At 35.8% G+C, this 23,378-nt stretch overlaps 1 protein-coding gene across 2 annotated transcripts in view; it reads left to right on the top strand.

Annotated features, from left to right (window-relative positions):
• TOX (thymocyte selection associated high mobility group box) overlaps nt 1-23,378 on the top strand; it is a 229,538-nt gene that overhangs the window by 10,840 nt on the left and 195,320 nt on the right. Inside the window, exon 1 of one of the 2 annotated variants that reach the window (XM_058177268.1) lies at nt 21,358-21,413. The exons of the other annotated variant lie outside the window; for it this stretch is intronic. The gene's annotated coding sequence lies outside the window, so the exon portion shown is untranslated. Of the gene's footprint in view, nt 1-21,357; nt 21,414-23,378 lie in introns of those variants that run through there. 2 annotated transcript variants of the gene reach the window in all.

A 23,378-nucleotide genomic window follows, 5' to 3' on the forward strand; every position in this document is an offset into this window, starting at 1 on the left:
TTCCATAGTAAGAGTACTTTCTTCCCAGTCACATGACCCAGGGCAAAACAGTTTTAAAATATTGGAAGGAATTCCAGAAACCATGTTACGTTTCCTTTCTCTAATCTCTCTTGTCATTGAAGTTTGTTTATTTTTATTTTCACCACATTCTGTGCACAGGGATTGAAAATGGTGCCAAAAGAACTTTTCTTTAATAGCTTTAATGTCAGTTTGATTTTTCTTATTACACTATATGAAAAAGGTAATATAATCAGTCTCCACAAAGAACTCTCACTGATGTCTGCTTCAAATGCAAATAATATTGTGTCATCTTTTATGCCTGCTTCTAATAATATTTATTTTATGTCTTTATTAGTTTTTTTTAAATAAATAACTCAAGGTGGTGAACATACCTAATATCCTTCTTACTCCTATTTTTTTCTACAATAACAATCCCGTGAGGTGGGTTGGGCTGAGAGAGAATGACTAGCCCAAGGTTACCCAGCTGGCTTTCATAACTAATCAATGAAACCACCGTCTTCTCTTTCTGTGCTTCAGAATGAGAAAATGTATTTGGTCCACTTTCTTTGAATTTTAGTGAGATTATATATTTTGTTTTCCATGGCATAGTTTCTTTTTTCTTTTAAGTTTTAAATTATTGGAATATGTTTTCTTCTTTTGTTCATTTGTGTCTGATTCTTGGAGACTGCCTCGACAAGTCCCTGCAGTTTTTTTGGCAAATATTTTTTTTAGAATTGGTTTGCCATTGCCTGCTGCCTAGGGCTAGAAAAGAACGACTGGCCCAAAATCACCCAATTGTCTTTCTGCCTAAGACAGGACTGGAATTCATAGTTTCTTGGTTTCTAAACTGACACCTTAATCACTGCACCAAACTGGCTCTCTGGATATATTATAATTATATATAAAATGATAACTTTTTACAGAGTTAGCCATCTAGCTAACCATTCTGAACCTGGGCTGTTTTTCTTACACAGAGATTTGCATATTATAAAACATGCCAAATCTGGTTTGGTCCAAAAATGGTTCCCATGGTTTTATTGACTTCCTTTTCTTTGACGAGCAGAGTGTAAATGTAGAGGATGAAATTGCACAGATCAGCCTTAAATTGGAATGCCAAAAAAGGAAAATAATTCTGAAATAGAAAAAAAGGTACATATTATGTCCAGCAAATGCAGTAATTAAAATTAGTTAGAGATACTTATAGATAGTAGAGCTTAATATCAAAGTTAATTATATATATTGTGTTAATTTCTTTCTACTGGGGCATAAAAGACTGCTCATAATAGACTCTCAATGCTGTATTCAGTTGCTAAGGATAATAGGATAATCTGTCCAAAAATTAAGCTCTTTGGAAATAAATTATGCTGTTATTTTCCAAGTTAACTTTTGAAAATTTATTGCAGCACTAATCTTTCAAGACCTACTTGTATCGTTAATGGAAATGTGCATTAGAAACACCAGGTTCTTTGCTCATTAATGAGGACAGTTAATTATGTTAGAAATGTTTCATTTTATCTTTAGTTTTATATTCTGGAGATTAATATTCATGAAGTGGAAGTCTGAAATGTGGCATTAGATTCTAGTTGGAGCTATAGATATTCAGGCAAACTGTTTAAGTGGAACAAGAGCAAAGAGTAAACCTTTTAGAAATTTCAATCCATAACTGATTGGCCAATAATGAACTTGTTAATTTTGTTCTGGAAAAGTTTTCATTTTAAAAAATCACGTTGATAATTGGTTATAGCAAACATTATATTTCAATAACAGATAATTTGCCTACTGAAGTTTGCATAATGTGCTAATCGTCTCTAGTGGTTAATAAAAGCCTCCTATCTCACTCCCCTGATGGCTATAAAAGGCTATTAAGTTTGTGGCAGCAGTTCAGGTACAGCTGCTATGTGTTAATAATGCATAATTATCCCACTAATAAACACAGCAAAGGTCATCACCTCCAAGCTCCTAAAATACGTATTTTCTTTCCAAAATATTTATTAACACTTCAAAAGCATATTTGTTCATTTTAGTTAACTATATATGTAGCTTCTTGGTTGACATAGTTTTTAACATTCCAGTTATTCAGTAAACAACTCAATGTATATTGTAGCGAATCCTTTATTACTACTCTGCTATTCTTTTATCTGCTAAGCATTTGTGTACATTGGTCTATCTATGGTGCAATTAAATATAGTGCTTGGTGGAAATGCTAAATTTTAAGTGGATTTGTTTAAGATAAGAGAAAGTCTGTGGGATTCAGATTTGAAGACAATCTGGATTGTCTTCTATCTGGACTTAAACACATGGACATGCTTACAGTGGTTTTGACTTAGTGCATTCTGCTATGCCACTAACCTCCTTATTGCTCCCATATCCTTTTGGTGGGGATGGCTGTATTCATAAAGGCTTTATAAAATATATTTTCTCCAGACAAGGAGGATTCACATGGGATTTCCATTTTGCCTAGGAAACATGCAAATCAATAGGCAGCACTTATCTGCATTGAAATTAGGTATACTGTAATTTATGGGCACAGTGATACTCCATCCCCCAGTCTCTCTTCCATAGCCTAACGTTATGGTTATGTCTCCTTGGAGAGAAGCAACTGAACAAAATCTCATTTTCATATCATGTGCTATTGTCTTGTGTTTTCTGTTATTCATTTTGATAACCTTGCATTTTCCCTATCCTGTTTTGATTTGGAAACAAATGTTCAGGGAGCTGAGAGATTCAGCAGTGTTTCTTGTCATCAAGAGAAATGAGAAAAGCCTGACTTAACTGAAGGACTTTTATTTGTGCTGTACATAGCATACAACAGTTCATTTGTCATGCTTTAAATATATAATGCCAGCAATAAATATGTGCCGGCACAGTTGTGATATATGTAGTGTCTGGCCCCATTGCCATTGTTTGTGGTCTCTACGGTTGTCATACATTGTTCCTTGCACATCATCCCCCTTCAGCAGAATTTGACACAATTTCTAGCTTTCATTGCTGCGTTTTCATTGCACAATATACATGAGTTTGACAGGGTGTGTTGAGGACAACTCTGGCAAGCAATTGATATTTTGAAGTGGCAAGCGTTTCAGCAGCTGCTTGCTTGTGAAAAAGAAATGATAAGATATAGTGTATTGTTAGTTTCAGGCAAAGCATTAAGGTTTAAGCTCTGTAAAAATATACACATTATTCGTCAGTGGGGAAGCAAGGCTTTTATGTTTTTTAGAGCTTAGCTCCTTGGCTGATGTGAACTAGAATGACATTGGTTTAATGGTCAGTAAATGAATAGGAGTACTTTGAATTTGGACTGCTGCCAATTTTGCACCAACAAAAGGACTAACAAAAGAGAGATTTTAAAGAAATGCAAAGCACAAGAAATGTTTTAGACAGAAGTGGAGAAAGAGTAATAGGAAAATTCCAAAAGAAAAGATTGTTCTTATTTTTAAGGCTGCAAGTAATATAAAATAACAGCAGATTAGTATGTTCCCTGGGTTCAATAGTTTTGGTTCTAAACTATCTCATATAAGAGTGAAAAATTTGTTTTGCAGATAGCTAATATTTCAGAATGTATTCATGTGGAATTTACATATTACATTATCTCTCAAGGGACTGTTGGCAGAACATTACAGATGACCACTGCTAAGTTATCCAAGTATCTCTCCGTTCTAGTGGTGCAAAATTATTGTTTAATCAGGTGTGATACTTTCAGAATACAGCATTTATTTTGAAGGCAGTTTGTAATGATTGTTTATAATTCAAGATGGATTTGATTTCCACCTGAGTCACTGACTGATATCTAAGGAGCACATTTTCAGTATTTTTACACATTAATTTAGCAGAACTGTGATCTGTGGCCAATTGCTTTGAGATATATATCAACAGGCAAAACCACGTAAACTTTTTATATATTAATTTCACATCAATGGGCAGAAAGGCATCTAGAAGGATACATTATTTATTCAACTGTTACAACTGGAAGTGTAACTCTTGGTTTTGGCATATGAAGTCTGATCATAATTACCTTGTACAGATCACCTTCAACTAAAATGTATTATTTAAAATAATATCATCAGGTTATTCATTTGAATTGTTAAATTTTACCTTCATTTAGAATATTAGAGCTAAAAGCTTTTGCTATTTTAAAAACTTTTTTAGAACAAATATGAACAACAATTTAAAAATCTTGATTTCCCCCTGCATAAAAATGCTTAATATAGTAATTAGTATTTTAAAAGTGAAAAAATAAATTATATTCAGTATGTTTATATTATATTATTATAATATGTATTAAATGTAATATATACTATATTTTAAACATACAAATAAACTGTCTTGTAATATATTTATAAGCTTCATTACTAATACTATTAAAATTTGAATTGTAATCACCCCATATACTTTAAACAAATGGTTTTTTTTACAGTGTTAACCCAATCTAGATAAAAAAAATCTTGCTGATAACAAAACTGTTACTGTTTAAACTCTCATCGGCAGTTAGTTGGTACGCTTCAGTGAATGTTGTCAAAAAGACTGTTCTCTTGAGTGACAGCCTTGTAAGGATGTGAATAGAAATTTTAATTGTCTATCATGTGTGCATTTCATGGAGTTAGTAAATTCACTGCCTGTGTTTAATTTTGTATCTTTATGGGTCAAGCACAAAAAGAACCACTATTTTTAATATTCTTTAACCAAAGAAAATATTTTCCTTAAAAAAAAGAAACTGAATTGTTTAGAATAAATTTCTCGGTTGATGTATTTATGTTAAAGCAATCTAAATACAATGAAAATAGTTTGATTATTCAAATTATTCAATAATTTCATTGTAAAATTCCTAATAGAAAATAGCAGAAGATAGTTTCTTACAGCATTTGATTTGAAAAATTATGACCTATATTCTACTTACAAAACTGGCTTTAAAATAAAGTAAAAACTTAGTTAACATGTGGTGTAATTAAAGAAATCAATTAAGCCACTTCATTTTAAGTAATAAGAATTTCTTGTCTTAAAAGGAAGTAAAATTGCCCAAAATGCAATGCGAAAACCTTACATAAAATTATCTGGGATTAAAATCTGTCTAATCCAGCAGGGTTTTCTTCTTTTAGACTGACTATAGATATTGTCAGAAAACCATATAAGTAATTCATGATAGTGAGAAAGGGTGTATGTCTATTGTTGCCTTTCTCAAGCTGGAGGAATCCTTGAAATAATTTTCAGGCCCCAGGGAACCTCTGCATAAAGGTGTTCGTTGATAACTGAGTTGTGGCACTTAAAAGTCCCCACTCTATTATTTGCAGTATGCAAAGGTAAAAAAGAGACACAGTTTAGTGTAACTGTTAAGGCAGAAACCTTAACAATTAGAAACTAGGAAATTGTAAACCAGGCTAGAAACTAGGAGATTGTAAATTCTAGTTCTATCTTAGGCACCAAGCTAACTGGGAGTCCTTTGGCTAGTCACTTTCTATCAGCCTTAGGAAACATGAAAATTCAAATTACTTCTGAAAAACTTTACTTAAAAAATGCAAGGATTTGTCTACACAGTTGTCAGGAGTCAACAATAAATCAAAAATACACTAAATGCACTAAAAAGATAGGAAAAGTGGACTTTTGTTTGTTTATAATCAAGACACTCATGAAACCCTACGAGAAAAACAGCCAATGTTTTTCATGTCCTATTATCAAAATAATAGGAAACATAGCTAAGAAAGGCTGCTCTACAGTTTCCCACCAATGCTTGTACCATCCAAAAGCAATTTTTAAGGCCGTGATTTCATGTTCATTCAGGCTAACCATGAAATGAAATTCAAATTAATTGGGTAGTAGGATTGAAGCATCTAGAACACAAAGTTATCAGAATATTCTAAGAATAAGCCAGTATGTGTTAAATGAAAATGTAGATTCATTAAGAAAGCATGAAACATAATCAGATAAAGAATGTTTCCTTGCCTTGAATCAGGGGTGAAATCCAGCAGGTTCTGACAGGTTCTGGAGAACCAGTAGCAGAAATTTTGAGCAGTTCATAGAACCAGCAAATACCACCTCTGGCTGGCCCCAGAGTGGGGTGGGAATGGAGATATTGCAATATCCTTCCTCAGGAGTGGGGAAGGAATGGGGATTTTGCAGTATCCTTTCCCTGGAGTAGAGAGGAAATATAGATTTTGCAGTATTCTTCCCCTGCCATACCACACATCAAGCCACGCCCATAGAACCAATAGTAAAAAAAATTTGGATTTCACCACTGTCTTGAATGTTGAAGCATAAAGATTATGTCTTATGTTTTTTCTACGTCATGGAGACATAAATTTGGAAATCATCAATCCTATCAGAAATCTATAACAGAAGAAATGTAGAGGCCCATTACAGCTGATGATGATATCTTTGTACTTGTTCCTTGAATGTATTCATGTTGCTCTCACAGAACATCTGGAATCAACTGGCTGCTTACTATATAAATTATTATAAATTGTTACTCTATATTGGGCATGAAAGCTGGCTGAGTGACTTTGGGAACAGTCACTCTCTCTCATCCCAACTCACCTCAAAGGGTTGTTGTTAGGAAAATAGTAAGAGATAGGAACGTTATGTATGTCTGTTGCTTTGAGACTCTTGGAAAATAATAAAGGCGGGCTAAGAAAAATTAATAAATAAGCAAGCAAATACTCCACTGCTCTGCAGTCACTGAAAATATCACACATACCCCCAGTTAGCTCTTTACTGGCAAGGAAAATGTCTAATTTTTTACAGTGGTATGGAGGCAGTGTTTCTCTGTTAGGGCACAGTTTATGAATTGCCACCTTGGGGGGTGGGCGTGCGGGTGGGGGCGAATCAACAAACCACTTGGTCCAGTTCTATCCCAGTTTTGATCAGTTTTCTTGTCTCTATTTAAAAAAATATAAAAAAGAAAAAGCTAGTAGCATGTTATGTGTTTTCAAGTATTTTAAAATGCATACCACAAAATTGGCATGTATAATTACAGTATCTTGCACAAGAAATGAATAGAATAGAATAGAATAAACAGTATAGTATATTTTATTGGCCAAGCGTGATTGGACACACTTGGAATTTGTCTTGGTGCATATGCTCTCAGTGTACATAAAAGAAAGGATACCTTCATCAAGGTACAACACTTACAACACTTAATGTCATAGGGTACAAATTTAACACTTCATGATACAACGCTTAATGATAAAACACCAATAAAACACCAAGATCTGTTCAGGATATTTCAGAGGGATAAAAAGGGTCAATCATTTGTATCAACAAGTACTTTCTATTAGGGAGTTAACTAGATTGGATAGCTGTCTCAAATAAATACACCCTCAGGTTAGTAACAATAGGATCAAGTGAGATTGATATTAAAAAGTGAAATTAATTTTATTAAAATTAGAATTTTATTAAAATCAGAATTGACTTGGAGGCAAGATCTCCCACCATAATCAACCTGAAGTTCCCTAATTTTGTCTTTTGCCTTTAATTTTCTAGTTGCACAACTACTTTGAGTACAAGTCTCTGTGCAGCTTTCATCCTCATCCTTGTGCACATGTGAAATGGGAAAAAGTGACTTCAGGATTATTTGGTTGTTTTCTAAAGTTAGAAAATTCAGAAATGCTAGAAATATATTTGGAGTTTTATTGTTGATTCTATTGTTCAATGTAGAAGATAGGTTATGTGATTACAGTTTCTGTAAATATAAATTCTGTCTTATCTGACTGCTATTTATATTTTGTTATATTTTATAATAATTGTACAATTGTAATCTTATATAAATAATAAACTTAATATTATATAATTTTTTTTTGTAGGAGTAACATGTATTTCCATTTCTAATTAGACGCCAAATGTGTCATGCCAAAATAACTCATTTTTCTTAGTTGTGTCCTTAATTGTTTCACTTCCAACTTTGCCAGAAATTTAACCAAGTTTTATTTGGGGTTTTTATTTTTGTAACAAATCTGTATCTGTATTTTATGCTGCCCATTTTTCCTATAATGTGACTTTGGGTGGCTTACAAGTTATAAAACATGTATTCTGTGTCAGCTGTACAGTTTCCAGTTGGTTTTCAAAGGCAATCTCAAGTACAGTGCGAGTGCTGATGGCATGAACAACTGTCTCAAGGGCTTTAAAACAGCTGAAATTAGTCAAAGCTGGATAAAAGCCTTTTTCCTTAGCCTTCCCCTACTAAAAAACAGAAGATGTGAGTCCAGGATAATTTCAAACTTACTGACTTAATCCTTTGAGGAATGTGAGCATATCCATAAATGTTACCTTTATCTTTGATGAAAAAAAACTTTCTGTCTTGTCCCATCTAATTTTTCATAGCCTTCAGAAACAGGATAAGAATCTCCACTGTATTTTTGGCATGACTTAACTACTGTAAAATATAGATAGCTGAGTATTCTGACCATATTGAGAACCTCCTGGGGCAGTTTCACAAAGGTTAAAAAATGCAGTGGTTTATGGCATGTTACAGCTAAACAAGGCAACTGTGGTTTGTTCAACTACTATAGTGAAAAAAAAATCATGATATGTGAATCCAGCCAATGTTTCTATTAATGTGTAAATCCAGCCAATCTTTTTCATTTCCTATTACCAAAATAAAAATAAAAATCCATTCTAGAAATTATTTTAAAATATAATATTCCTGAGATTGTCAAACCATTGCCAGAAGAGGGACACTTTTATAGATATATTGAAACTGGTTGAGAATTTATTTGAAGCAATACTTTGTAAGGCACATTGTTATATATGCACTGAATTAGCCACATCTTACAGAAAATGTGTACTGTATCTTCACATGCATTTGTAGTCATAGTTGCAAATGCCTGCAAACAGAGGACATTTTCTATTTCCTTGAAAACATCGAGACATCCTAGAAAAACCTTTAAAGCAACTGTGCTAAGCCTGATAGAAGACATAGCTGAAAGAGACACTTTGTTATACTTATGTGCTTTCTGATCTACTCATTGGAGGTCTTTGCACAGCTGTACTACCGTCAAAAAGCACACCAGTGAATGAAGCCTATAAAACTCATTGGCATATGCTAGCAACTACAGATACTCAGAATGGTAAATAGATTTTCAGTTTCCATTACCCATTAGAGTAACTTGTATTCAGAGGCAATTATGCTTGATTACCATATGCTGGTAATAGTCATCACTTTCTCCTTATCCAGAACATTCATCTTTTGTTTGATGGACCCATTTGATGGATCATATAAACAAGAAAAAAATCAGTCTGGTAAATACGTTTTGACCACGAGGATTTCTAACTGTCTCTAAGTAAACTTAGACTGCTGAAAAAGGCTACATAAATAAAAACTAGGAATGGCTTATCATACAAAAGTCTGTGAGCAAATTTCTTGGCGTAGCACAAATTTAGTACAATAGAGATAAATGTCTGATGCACCACTTTTTTTCAATTGGCCTTTGAATGGTAGACCTTACCATTACTTATTTATTTGTCAATTTTTGAAGCCACAATCTCCCTCACAGAGACTTTGGGCAGTGTACAAATATAATACAAATAAATTCTGAGTTAGATTTTAATCACCTAAATAACACTTCCTTGTACTTGGAGTATAGTTTGAAGGCCAAATAATTATTCAGTGATTTTCTCAGATCTTTTAGGCATTTCTGAAATGTGGCAAGCAAGCTTTAGAACAGGGGTCCCCAAACTTGGCAGCTTTAAGATTTGAGGATTTCAACTCTGAAAGAATTTTGGGAGTTGAAGTCCCCAAGTCTTAAAGCTGCCAAGTTTGAAGACCTCTGCTTTAGAAGATTTAAAAGTTAAATGTTTCCCCTTATGTCGTGACTGACATAAGGGGGTGGTGTTCATATCAGATTATCAGCTGAGAGCGCCTGCTTTGCCTGTCATCTTGTGGCCAGCATGAAAATATCAGACTCAGTAGTCTTTTCTACCAAAGTGGCATCTATCTATTTGCATTTGCATGCTAGATTGGCATGTTCTGTGGCGAATAACAGGAGCTCACCCTGTCACGTGGTACTCAGTTTTCCTGCTGACAAGCCCAGTGTCTTGACTGCAATTCATAGCTAAAATTGCCAACTCACCCTGAACTTTCTCTAGCTCTAAAGAAAATGATTTTTTGAACAAAGAAGTCCAGTTAAATTTGTGTGGTGTTGAAAAATGTTTTGTTGCATTCTGTATTTTTTTCAAATGTAAGTTAATTTCATATAAGTACAGAATCTGAATTTATGAACTAAAAGCCTTTGAATAAGTCACAAATTACCTAGAAGACATGAAGCCATTTACTGTTGCTTCGACATCCTGTAATGGCAACCAAAGCATATGCTCTCTACAGTGAACAAAAATACTGATATGAGGTACATGCAGTATATATTACAAGACAAAATGTCTACTATAGCAAGCTTAAGGCTTTTCCTTTTCTGCCATATCAATCTGCCTGATATTTAAGAAGGGAGTGGTTGATAGAATAGAATAGAATAGAATAGAATAGAATAGAATAGAATAGAATAGAATAGAATAGAATAGAATTCTTTATTGCCAAGTGTGATTGGACACACAAGGAATTTGTCTTGGTTCATATGCTCTCAGGGTACATAAAAGAAAAAGATACATTTGTCAAGAATAATAAGGTACAACACTTAATGATAGTCATAGGATACAAATAAGCAATCAAATCATATTAGGAAACAGCCATATAAATCATAAGGATACCAGCAACAAGGTTACAGTCATATAGTCATAAGTGGGAGGAGATTTTTGTGGTTTGCCAGCAGCCTGCGGAGCTGGCAACGGACAGCAATGAGGCTGGGGAAGAGTGTGGGCCAGTCTTGGAGGCTGGGGAAGGCCTGGATGAGGGCTGTGCATCGGAGGCTGAGATGGGTCCAGGGCCATCGGGGAGTGAGGTGCGGACTCCAGAGCCTCCAGAGCCTGACAGTAGTGAGGCAGAGGAACATGAGGAGCCTGTTCCTAATGCATGCATGAGAAGAGCTGCCAGAAGGCAAGAGGAGCTCAATCAAAGAGGACAACTTGGGAGTAGGGCCAAGAGATGATTGGTCCCTCCCATAAGGCTTAAAAGACCAGCAATGGCGTTTGGGCTTTGCCAGAAAACAACATTGATAGCTTTGTCTTCTTGCATTTATTTTGTATCGGTGTCTTCTGAACTTTTGCCAAGAAAGGCCTTTGGTAGTTTGCCTAATTGGACCAAGGTTGGTGATAGTACTGAGGAATTTGTGTTGGGAGGAATTTGCTTTAATTTAGTTGAACTACACTGAAAATGAAATAATTCTCAGTTGTTTGAATAAAGTTTGTTTGTTTTTACACTGACTGAGTTTCCTACTAGCTGCTGGGGTCTGGGTCACCACAGAGATGGGTGATAGGAACAATGACAAGATTAATAGTAGTGGAGACTTAGTAACTAGTTTGACAGTGTTGAGGGAATTATTTATTTAACAGAGTGATGGCATTCGGGGAAAAATTATTCTTGTGTCTAGTTGTTCTAGTGTGCAGTGCTCTATAGCGTCATTTTGAGGGTAGGAGTTGAAACAGTTTATGTCCAGGATGTGAGGGGTCTGCAAATATTTTCACAGCCCTCTTTTTGACTCGTGCATTATAAGGTCCTCAATGGAAGGCAGGTTGGTAGTAATTGTTTTTTCTGCGGTTCTAATTATCCTCTAAAGTCTGTGTCTGTCTTGTTGGGTTGCAGAACCAAACAGACAGTTATAGAGGTGCAGATGACTCAATAATTCCTCTGTAGAACTGTATCAGCAGCTCCTTGGGCAGATTGTTGTAGATTGGTTTCAAGAGTTATGAATGCTTCTTTTGCTTATAAAACAGCAACACAATTCATTCTCCCTCCCTCCTCTGACATTATACAGCAGGCTAATAACATACGAGGTAGACTAGTTACTTTTATAACTTAATTTATTAGGCTACCTTAACATTTAGGTGCCAATATAAAAATGCTTCGGTAGCCCAAGTTTTTCAGTGATTAATTTTAATGTATCTTTATTCTTTTTTCCCATCTCTATCTTTGTTGAATCATATCTTCTATTTATTGTGACTATTATTATTATTAATTTAATTATACATTCTTTTTTTTGGTTAGAAACTCAGAGAACTATCTGAAGTTTTCTTTATTCATTCTGTAGATAGAAAAAAGCAGAAGTATTTAAATGATGAAAATAAATAATTGTACTTATGAAGAAATCTGTTATTGTGAAAGTGCCATATTTATTGTGATATAAATGTTTGTCTAGACAGTTCTTTTCATCGGGTTTTAATTTAATCCATGGAAGTTTATAAGCTGGTGACTTCAGAGCTATAGGCATATCTAGCAGGTTTACAACTTCAACAGTTTTAATCATCGCAGTCACTGTTACAAATGCCATTTGTATTATTGTATACTTTATCTTGACTAAAAAAAAATATGCTAACATTTGTATATAGTACCCTGTTTTCCCCAAAATAAGACATCCCCTGATAATAAGCCCAATTGGGCTTTTGAGCGCGTGGCAATAAGGCCAAACACTTATTTCAGGGTTCAAAAAAATATAAGACAGGGTTTTATTTTTGGGGAAACACAGTAGTTGGTTTGATTTAAAACAATTCTATGCCATTTTCTATTAAAAGAAATCTCAAAGTCATTTACAGATGCTTGGTGCGTTTTAACCTGGTGGCATGGCCCACTAACATTCCTGCTTCATTTTATGTCACTAATTGTGCAGGCAAATTTTATAGCAGGGTTAGTTTGTCTGGAATTATGTGAAATAAACAAAAATCTTGATTTGATTCTAATTGAATATATATCAGTATCAATATTTTTATTATAAATATATTTATAAGGGAGAGTCATGAAGTTGAATTTATACCTTGGAGCATATCTATTAGTCCTGTGCAAATCATTTTATTTTTCTGCACAAATCACTATATTTTAAATTAAATATGATGTAATTGTACTATTTAAATTGAGGCTCATGAATGCTTGCTCTGCAAATGTGCAGCTATATAGGTGGGAAGTGCAAATGCCCTTAACTTGTTTAGATCAGAAGGGAATGATATATGTGGCAGTGTGTCTGAAGTTCCTTGCTTTGCATATAACAAAACGTATCTCATTAAGAAAATATGGCTATGCTCCTATGACTGTATTAACTGAGAATGACTTCCTGATTCATCATGTATAATTTCCTCTGAAAGTATCCTAATTCCATTCTAAGAGGACCTGCGGCAAAGCTCAGAATAATGCATGATTCCAGATCATATGTTGTAAGGTTTCAGTTTTATGCTACCAAAACATAGATGCCCAGAAGGATTTTATTTTGATCTGTAGTGTTTGCGTGTAGAGTATGCTGGTATTTTTTTTTAAGAATGTATCAGTAACAATGTTTTGTTTAAGGTAATTTAATCAGGTTTTTTTTGCTTTGACCTTCTGGGAAAAAACTGCCCATAAAAATGTATTAAGATAATTTACATTCCTTGTCAAATACCATGTTTGTTTCTTGGATAATAAAGGTTTCATTTCCTTGATTAAATTTATGTTTATATTTGACATTTTCCTGTGCTACATAAATCTACATGGTGGTTAAAGTCTGTGCAATCCCAGTGCTTAAGTGCTAGGTTGTGTTGAATTTGGACACATCACATAAATAAAAGTGGTTTTACGTTTCACCTTCATCTGGTGGGTAAGCACTCCACCTTTTCTTGTGGAACATAATCACTTCTGACATGGCAAAATTAGATCCTGGCTATTTATTATCTACTGAAATCAAAAACTATAACTGGGAAAGCATGTGGCAAGTTCATTGGAGCAGCTTGCATGCAGAGAAAGAAAGGACGGCTTTCCAGTTTTTAAGCTCAAGGTGATTTTCCTCTAACACCCAGAACATTTTAATTAATTATCCTGAAAGATTGAGTAAATTATTATTTGAATACTTTATGGCATTACATGCTAACATTTCAAGGACAAAGCGCTTTACTTGCTTTTCAACAGTGCTTTACTTGTCAGAATATATCTTCTGAATTTATGCAGTATACTACAGTGTAAAGAATAGTTAAATCTTGAGTACTATGAATTATTATTAAGTGCCCTAGTCAGATTTGATCTACTGGAAGAAGAATGAATATTTATGGATGCTTGGTTTGGGACTGAAAATTACGAAAAGGATAGATATTACCTGCTTCTTATAGTTCATACCATTTTTGTCTGACCCCCATTTTGCCCCTTTTTGTATACAATTTGTCCCATATTGCACAAAGTGCCTCATATTGAAGCAACATAAGACAAATTCTGTCAAGTGTTAGTATTCTCCTTTTTATTTTCATCCAATATTAGAGAGATAAGCAACTATGGTGCTATATAACAAATGAGCCATGTTTGTTTATAGGTTCTGTTTACATGGCCTATTAAAACCCCAAACAAAATACATTAACAAAATACAACCATTTGTCCAAACCAGGTATAGCTTGGCTTTATAATGAATATTGTGCAACCTTTCCAACAATATAATGAATTGTTAACGACCCAATCCCATTGTAATATGTTATGTGAAGCCAGTCATTGGGGGTAGGGGAGGCAGGACAGATCCGTGCTCTCAACTGTGTTAAATTTGATGTAGATGAACATCAATGAAGATGAAGAGAAATGGAGAAAAAGATAAGAGACGGGTGTGTAGTTGTTTAGCTCATTACAGTAAACATACTTATTTATTGCTGTAATCTGCATATTACACTAACTCCATGTTTTGGGGACTGAGTAATGCAAAGAAATTTGAAGGTGTACTATTCCTGCTATGCTTTCTCTCTTTTTTTTAAATTTGTTTGTTTGTTTGTCAACAAGTACAAGGAAACAAGTAACAATATAGACATAGACATGGACACATGAAAAAATTTGGCACAAATAAGGAAAACAGCCATAAACACATAAAATGAGTACATATAAATGGGAACAGTAGGACTGGGACGATAGGCATGCTGGTGTGCTTATGCACGTCCCCTTAGGGACCTCTTAAAAAACATGAAAAGTCCACGGTAGACAGTTTAAGGTAAAAGGTGTGGGGATTAGAGAGACTAGCAACAGGATCAGGTAGAGTATTCCAGACATTTACTACTCTATTGCAGAATTCATATTTCTAATCAAGATTAGAGCAAATTATATTTATTTATTTTATTTTATTTGTCATAACAATATATATATACAAGCGTTGCATAAAGGGTTATAAATATATGAACGTATATATGAGGAGAAATGAGGTACTAAAAACGTATATATACATAGGGAAAGAAACAGTAGGACAGGAACGGTAGGCACGTTTGTGCTCTTATGCACGCCCCTTTAGAGTCCTCTTAGGAAAGTGGTGAGGTCAACCGTGGACAGTTTTTGAGTGAAACCTTTGGGGTTATGAGAAGAAACCACAGAGTCAGGTAATGCATTCCAAGTATATACAATTCTGTTACAGAAATCGTGTTTTCTGCAATCTAAACTGGAACGGTTGACATTGAGTTTGAATCTGTTTGTAGCTCTTGAGATATTGTTATTGAAACTAAAAAAGTCATTGACAGGAAGGACATTACAACGGACATTACAATATTGAGTTTGAATCTATTGATAGCCCTTGTGTTATTGCAGCTGAAATTAAAGTACTCATTTACAGGTAGGACATTTTGGTAAATAATCTTATGAACTAAACTTAGGCTGGAACGTAGATGGCGTAGTTTTTTAGGCTATCGAGGCCTAAAATTTCAAGCCTGGTGGTATAGGGAATTTTATTTCGAGCAGAGGATTTGAGTACTCTTCTAGTAAAATATCTCTGAACCCTCTCTAATGTATTGATGTCTGAAATTCAGTTATGGTTCCAGGCAGGTGAGCAGTATTCAAGTATAGGTCTGGCAAAAGTTTTGTATGTCCTAGTTTAAAGTATAGCATTACCAGAGACTCCGTAAAATAAGATTTACAACTCTTAATGCCTTTTTTGCAATGATGTTACAGTGAGCTCTGGGGCTTAGATCTTTTGAAATGAATACTCCTAGGTCCTTGACAGAGTGTGGATCAACTTTTAGATCATTTCCAGCCAGCAAATATTTGATGTTCTTATTTCTATTGCCAGTATGCAGGACTGAGCATTTGTTAGCAGAGATTTGGAGTTGCCAATTGTTTGACTATTCAGATACATAGTCTAGGTCAGCGGTTCTCAACCTGTGGGTCGCGACCCCATTGGGGGTCGAATGACGATTTGCCAGGGGTCGCCTAAGACCATCGGAAATATGGGAAGTATACTTACGAGTCGAAGAATCGCGCTCCAATGGTTGACTCCACAAGCCAGCTGCAGGCTCTTCAAATCACTAGCCGAATTCGGCTTCAGGTGCGATGAATTAAAAAAGAGAGAAATCTTTGCTCTGATGTCTCCCTCTCAAGCCAGCTGCAATCACTCCCAATCGCTAGCCTAAACTGGCTTCAGGTGTGATAAACTTAATAGGGGAGGAGTCTCCGCTTTAATGCCTCCGTCCTCAAGGCAATTGCAAGCAGTTCAGATCGCTAGCCAATACGCTTCAGGCGTGATAAATTTAAAAAAACAGTTTGCCGCTTTTTTTCCCCTTCTGCGGCTGCTGAGGCGCGCTGAGATCGGTTGGGGTCGCCACATCGTGGGGAATTGTATTAAAGGGATCGCAGCACTATAAAGGTTGAGAACCACTGGTCTAGGTCATTTTGAAGGATAATAGTCTCTTTTATAGACTTATTCATACAGCTACAGAAATATTTGACAAAACCAGGAAATAATTTCCAACAAGGGCTTTACAACTCTGTGTATCATGTCTAATTCAGACACAATTCAGAAATCTGTGTTTTTTGGCACCCGTAGCTTTTCTATCTATATCAGACAGTGCAGAGATGGACTTTGCAAAGACCCTTTTTGGGGGATGTAGATTGATTGAATACCCTGTATATGATCTCTTTATATGTACTCAAAGCATCTACATGTGGAGGTGTGATGTAACTGCTATCTGCATATTCTAATGTGATAAATGCATTCTTTATGAAATTCAGCAATAATTTCATTTGTGATAATGTAAATTGTTTATAGCCAGTGTCATTCAGCTTTTGTTATTCTATGTGATTAGAGTAACACAACAGTTCTGAAGCTCTTACATTGACAGTCATTCAGTGGAAAACACATGAAATTCTACGCTGTTAACTGAACTTCCAAATCAGTAATAGCAAATTGCGGTCAATAAATAATTTTTAAATGATAATCTTCGGACTTCAGCCAAATCATTAGATCAGATGAAAGAATCCTTGTATTATATTCCTTGTATTATATTCAGAGATGAGGGAGATGAAATGGAAGAAGGCACATTTAGAGCACCTTCAACTAAGGGTGAACTTGATCATAGTGGTTAGAGCTGCTATTAAGCTCTAACCAGGGGGGCAGAGGTTGTCCCCGAGGTACCTCACTTGTGGGGTGCCGCAGGGGTCGATTCTCTCGCCCCTTCTGTTCAACATCTATATGAAACCGCTGGGTGAGATCATCAGTGGCTTCGGGGTGAGATATCATCTGTACGCTGATGATACTCAGTTGTACTTCTCCACCCCGGGCCACCCCAATGAAGCTATCGACGTGCTGTCCCGGTGCCTGGAAGCTGTACGGGTCTGGATGGGGAGAAACAGGCTCAAATTCAATCCCTCCAAGACGGAGTGGCTGTGGATGCCGGCACCTCGGTACAGTCAGCTGCAGCCGCAGCTGACTGTTGGGGGCGAGTTATTGGCCCCGATGGAAAGGGTGCGCAACTTGGGCGTCCTCCTGGATGGACGGCTGTCTTTCGAAGATCATTTGACGGCCGTCTCCAGGAGAGCTTTTTACCAGGTTCGCCTGGTTCGCCAGTTGCGTCCCTTTCTAGACCAGGGTGCCCTATGCACGGTCACTCACGCGCTCATTACATCTCGCTTGGATTATTGCAATGTTCTCTACATGGGGCTCCCCTTGAAGAGCATCCGGAGGCTTCAGTTGGTTCAGAACGCAGCTGCGCGGGTAATAGAGGGAGCTCCTCGTGGCTCCCACGTGACACCTCTCCTGCGCAGACTGCACTGGCTACCTGTGGCCTCTCGGGTGCGCTTCAAGGTTTTGGTGACCATCTTCAAAGTGCTCCATGGCATAGGGCCGGGTTACTTACGGGACCGCCTGCTGCCACCGACTACCTCCCACCGACCCGTACGCTCTCACAGGGAGGGACTCTAAGGGTGCCGTCCGCCAGGCAGTGCCGACTGGTGACACCCAGGGGAAGGGCCTTCTCTGTGGGGGCTCCCACCCTCTGGAACGAGCTCCCCCCAGGATTACGTCAACTTCCCGACCTCCGAACCTTCCGCCGCGAGCTTAAGACACATCTATTTATCCGTGCAGGGCTGGCCTAGGGTTTGATTTTTTATAAATTTAATTTTAATGGGGTTTTGTATTTTAACTATAGTTTTAAATTTGGCCTAATGGAATAAGTTTTTTAAATGTTGTTTTAACATGTATTTATATTATATTTTGTTTTATAAGGCTGTAAACCGCCCTGAGTCTTTTGGGAGATAGGGCGGTATAAAAGTTTGAATAATAAATAAATAAATATTAAGGCCTTTCTTGTGGCCATAAGATGCCACAAATGCCAGTACTTTTTCATCCTTATTTTGTCTGCAGATTGCTGCCCTGCAGCCCTCTTTTGAGTGACACAAGCCCTCTTGGTTAAAGGGCATTTGAGATACGTTTGCAGAGAAATGTGGAAGAATCTATTCAGCATCTGTCAGACAAAATTACTCAGATTCACTCATAGGTGGATGCTGAAGTTGCAGGTCTGGAGTAGATATCTAGGGCGGAGTCTTGCCTGGTCATCTAGGTTCAACCCTGTTGAGACCTGAGGAAGTGACAGGGGCTTAGGCCTATGAACTTAGACATCTCCTCTTTAGATCTAAACCCCTCTTGGGTCATCAAAGCAGCCTAGGGTATGTCATGTGAATGGGTCCTAGAGATTCTTTAATTTGGAAAGAATGTTTCTTTACCTCTTAAGCCTTGTTGCCTAAGGCCTTGGTACATCCCCTCCTCAAAAAGCCATCACTAGGCCTCTTGATACTGGACAACTTTTTGATTGTCCCTTTTTAGGTTGACCAAGTGGTTGCACGTGAGCTTCAGAGGATCCTGAGTGAGTGAAGCGGAGTATCTGGATCTTTTTCAATTAGGTTTCAGACCTGGGTATGGAAAGTAGTGCTTTTGGATGATCACTTGCTTGGGCAGGAGAGTGGTGGTGCATCCATCTTCGACATACTTGATGAACTTTCTGAAACTTTTGATACCATTGATTATGTTATCCTTCTGGACGGATGCTGAGGGCTGTGGATGAGGTGCATTTGGAGTGGATGTACTATTCCAACATCCGGATGTGAATCAGAAGGGAGAAAATTTCATTCTTTGAAGAAATGGATTTAATCAAGATACTGTTCTCTGCTTCAGAGTTAATTCAAAATTTTGAACTGATTTAAAAATTTTGAATTATGTATAGAAAAAAGTTGATTTCCTGTTAATATTCCTAACTTCTTGCTAATTATATTGATTATAACATTACAACTAAACATTACAACTAATTCTTGTTTTCTTTGGCTCTATATATAATACTTGAATTAAATCTCTTTATACCAGCAACACATAAACTGTTATGTCTGTGTATGTGCATTTGCCAGAGGGGAGAGTGAAAAAGGTCTGGTGGCACATTTAAGTTTGACATTTCCATAGATATTTGTGCAGTTCATTTATCAATTCATTTCTGCCTCTTTTTCATTATCTTCACAATGTGGCCATAAATGGGTTGTAAGCCAAAATGACGAGATAGAATAAAAGAAGTTTTTGAGGGCTTCCCTAGGCTTTTTTTATCTATTTTGAATATCAGAAAGCCTCACCTAAGATTTTGGGATGACATAAAGGAAGTTAGTCCCAATCTAATTTTGAGTTTTTGGGAGGGTAAATTTAACTACCTCGGTGTTAAGTTCTGTCTTTTGTCATCAAAAGACAAAAATTCCCAAATGATGGTAGATAATCAGCAGCCATTCAAACCTAGTTCCAGACAGAGTGAGGGAGGACAGTATTAATTTAATATGCAGAGAACCTTATATGTCCATAAAAACATTTTCTGGATTATGGCCAGTAACATGCTTTCTGTGGGTATTCCATTAACGGCTAGAATTGCATAGAATCAAGTAGAACATTTCCAGGAAATTTACTAACATTATTATTCTTTTTAAAAAAAACCAATTTGGAAGCAATTAAGGGAACCACAGCTTATGATTTGGCTTTTTTTCTCCCAAGTAATTTATGAAAGATAAAACTACTTTTGTATTATTTGCATTTCCTACATGGACTGATACTAAAGTAGATATTAATTTGCTATATAATAGTGGGAAGACTGACTGCAGTGATGCCAACAGCTGACATTTTCAGAATTTTTACATGTCAATAAAACTGTTTAAAACATTATAGGGAGTCTGAGCAAGGACAAGAAAGACTAGCAGAACATATTGTGGTTTAAAAGGAGATCTTCAAACCTAGCTAAGACTTAGAATTTATGTTGTGGAAAATCCCATTTTTAGACAGTTTAGACAAAACAACCATTGGAACTTTTTATAAACAAAATGCTAAGAAAAAGTGACAGTTTTTTATAGAGCATTTCTTATTTACAGAGTGAACATAAAGTTGTAACCTATGAACTGGTTACAAACAATATGACTGAAACACTACAGACTTTACTACTCCCTAAGTAACTAATATTTATGGGCCTTTGTGGACATTTGCTATTATCAACACTAGAATAGTCTTTTGGAAACATTGAGAAACAGTTTTGATTAGTGGAGAAAATGCAGCCACCCGTCTAAGCCAAGTGATTTTAAGTGGCTTCTAATCCAAAAGCATAAAAGATACTAAAAATAATAATACAATATAATAAAAGGTTAATGGTGACTATATATTCCTGGGCCACCTCAGATTTTGAGACCAAAGAAGGTAGGTTGAAGTCTTCCAAAACCATCATTATCTGGGGAATTTCACTGCCAACTCAATCACAGCACCAAGTGCAAGCAGCTATGAAAGAGGAAAGCTAGAACAACAGCAGCACCCAACTGATCCCTGAAGCACAACATTACAAATAAGATTTCCCAATCAATTATCTGTGGAGCGGCACCCTCAGCAGAGCAGGGGTGAAATGCTACCAGATCGGACCATATCGTGCGATCCGGTAGCGATCACGGCTGGTAGTTCGGTGATCCGGTAGCGATGGTAAAGCAAAGCTCCACCCACCTGCCCGGGTGACATTACTTTCTGGTTAAAATCAGGAAGTAATGAGTTTAGTAATGAGAAGTAATGAGTTTAGTAATGAGAAGGTCTGCACGCACATGTGACACATGCACATGCACTTCCGAGCTGGTAAGGAAGGTAAGTAGATTTCACCCTGCAGCAAAATTTCTCAGATTACAATAACTGCTCTACTGTTAATCCTTAAATTTATAGCTGGTGCCAGCGGGGCACAGTTCTGACAGAGCACAACTTGTTTGGGCAATGGATAACAGGTTGGCCCTCTTAGCCATAATAAGATCAAGATTTGATAAGGCTGTTGCTCTTTAACTAACTGCAGATGCTTTCCATCTCTTCCAGTGCAGAAATACCTTGCAATTTTTTTCAATTAATATAAACGTATGAATTTTAAAGTATGAAGTTGTTAGCCTTTTCTCCGTAACAGTCATAAAAAACAATAGTCATTTGACATAACACTTAATTTGTGGTTCATGTGATCTGCGGTCACCAAGACAGGGGGTGATTTTATGATATTAATTTATCTGATCCCTTTTTATTAGTTTTATTATTTTAAATGATATTTTATATTCTGTAAGCTGCCTTGAATTGCCATGTGTGAATAGGCGGCAATATAAATTCAATAAATAAATAAATAAATTTTGGTTGGCATGGTTGATTTAAATTATTAGTATCCTATTCTGAAAAGACATAATAAGATCCCTTGTTGGAGAAACATTTGCTGACTGGACCATCTTGAAAAATATATTGCAGCATTAATATACACATTAGGAAAACAATATATGTAGCTTAGAGTTGAACTGTTGAATTCTTTAGGCTCTCTAAGTGTAGCTGTATAGATGTTTATTTACCAGATAGATATACTATCAGTCTGACAAAAAGTGGGATTTTCTAGCTGTTTATATGTAGTAGTTTTCCATGCCAATTTTGGCAAAGGTGTGGTTTTTTTTAATTGATAGTTATTATAATTGATAATAAATACTTAGATATTATTTTTTCCATTTTTAAAATCTGGTGCTGTTTCCTCCTTTTGGGTGTCGGCTATTGGGGAAATGTGTCCTAGAATGTTTATTTCCTTCTTTAGCCTTTGATTGTGTCGTCTTTTAAATAGTATATAAATACAGTTTATTTCTATATGTCTGTTGAGTGCTGATCTGTATAAATGGCAAGCTTTTAGGAATTCCCTAGCATTTTTATATGCAAGAAAACAACCTTTATATTTCTAGAATGCAGATTGGAAATGGTTTTGATTGGAACTTCTTCATAGATATTTCTTCCTGTTGTGTATGAGCTTTATTTAATAGCTATGAATCAGTTCAGAAAATGCAGAGACTTGATTGATAAAATACATCACCTGATCCAAGTCATTTAATCATGAAAGAACAGGGAGTCTGTAACATTAAAGTGGAAACATCCGGTGAGATTTGTTGTTCTTTGGAAAATATTCATCATTTGACTGAAAGTAAAAATAACATCAATTGCTTTGCTTTCATCTGGCTTGGTAAATTACACTTTTTGATGCTCTGTTACAACATATCTAAGAAGAGGAAAGTATGAATTAATTAATGGAGGAACCAAAATGCAAAAGGAAGTGATATAAATTGTTCTGGGTTTTTCTTGGAATTACTGTTCCTACAAATTGAAAGGCTTAAATGAACTTGTAAAACTACGGTCTTCTTCAATGCCGTAAGATTGGCTTCATTACTTAAGTGTCTAAGTTGAGTATGGCAATTGAGGATTCTGCTTATTCTACTATTGTACAAATACTATGTTTATATCATAACCAAGAACAAATTGAAGACACTTAATTTTATCAATAACATTATTAAATAACTTTATCAATAACTTTAATAAATTAAAATTTATTAAGTTTTTGAAATTTATTCCAGTCTACTGTGATTAATGTGGGACAAAGCTCTCCCCCCCCACAAGGAATGTGGAATTATATCACAGGACTGATTTGGAATCATCCTGTAGTAATTTTATTCAGATTAAGGTAGACAAGCAATTCTATTCTCTTCATTGTATAGTCAGTTCCATTATGGATAATAGGAGCCTAATTTAAAAAGATTAGGAACAAACATAAAA

Source organism: Ahaetulla prasina, chromosome 3 (assembly GCF_028640845.1).
Source record: "Ahaetulla prasina isolate Xishuangbanna chromosome 3, ASM2864084v1, whole genome shotgun sequence".
NCBI lineage: Eukaryota > Metazoa > Chordata > Lepidosauria > Squamata > Colubridae > Ahaetulla > Ahaetulla prasina.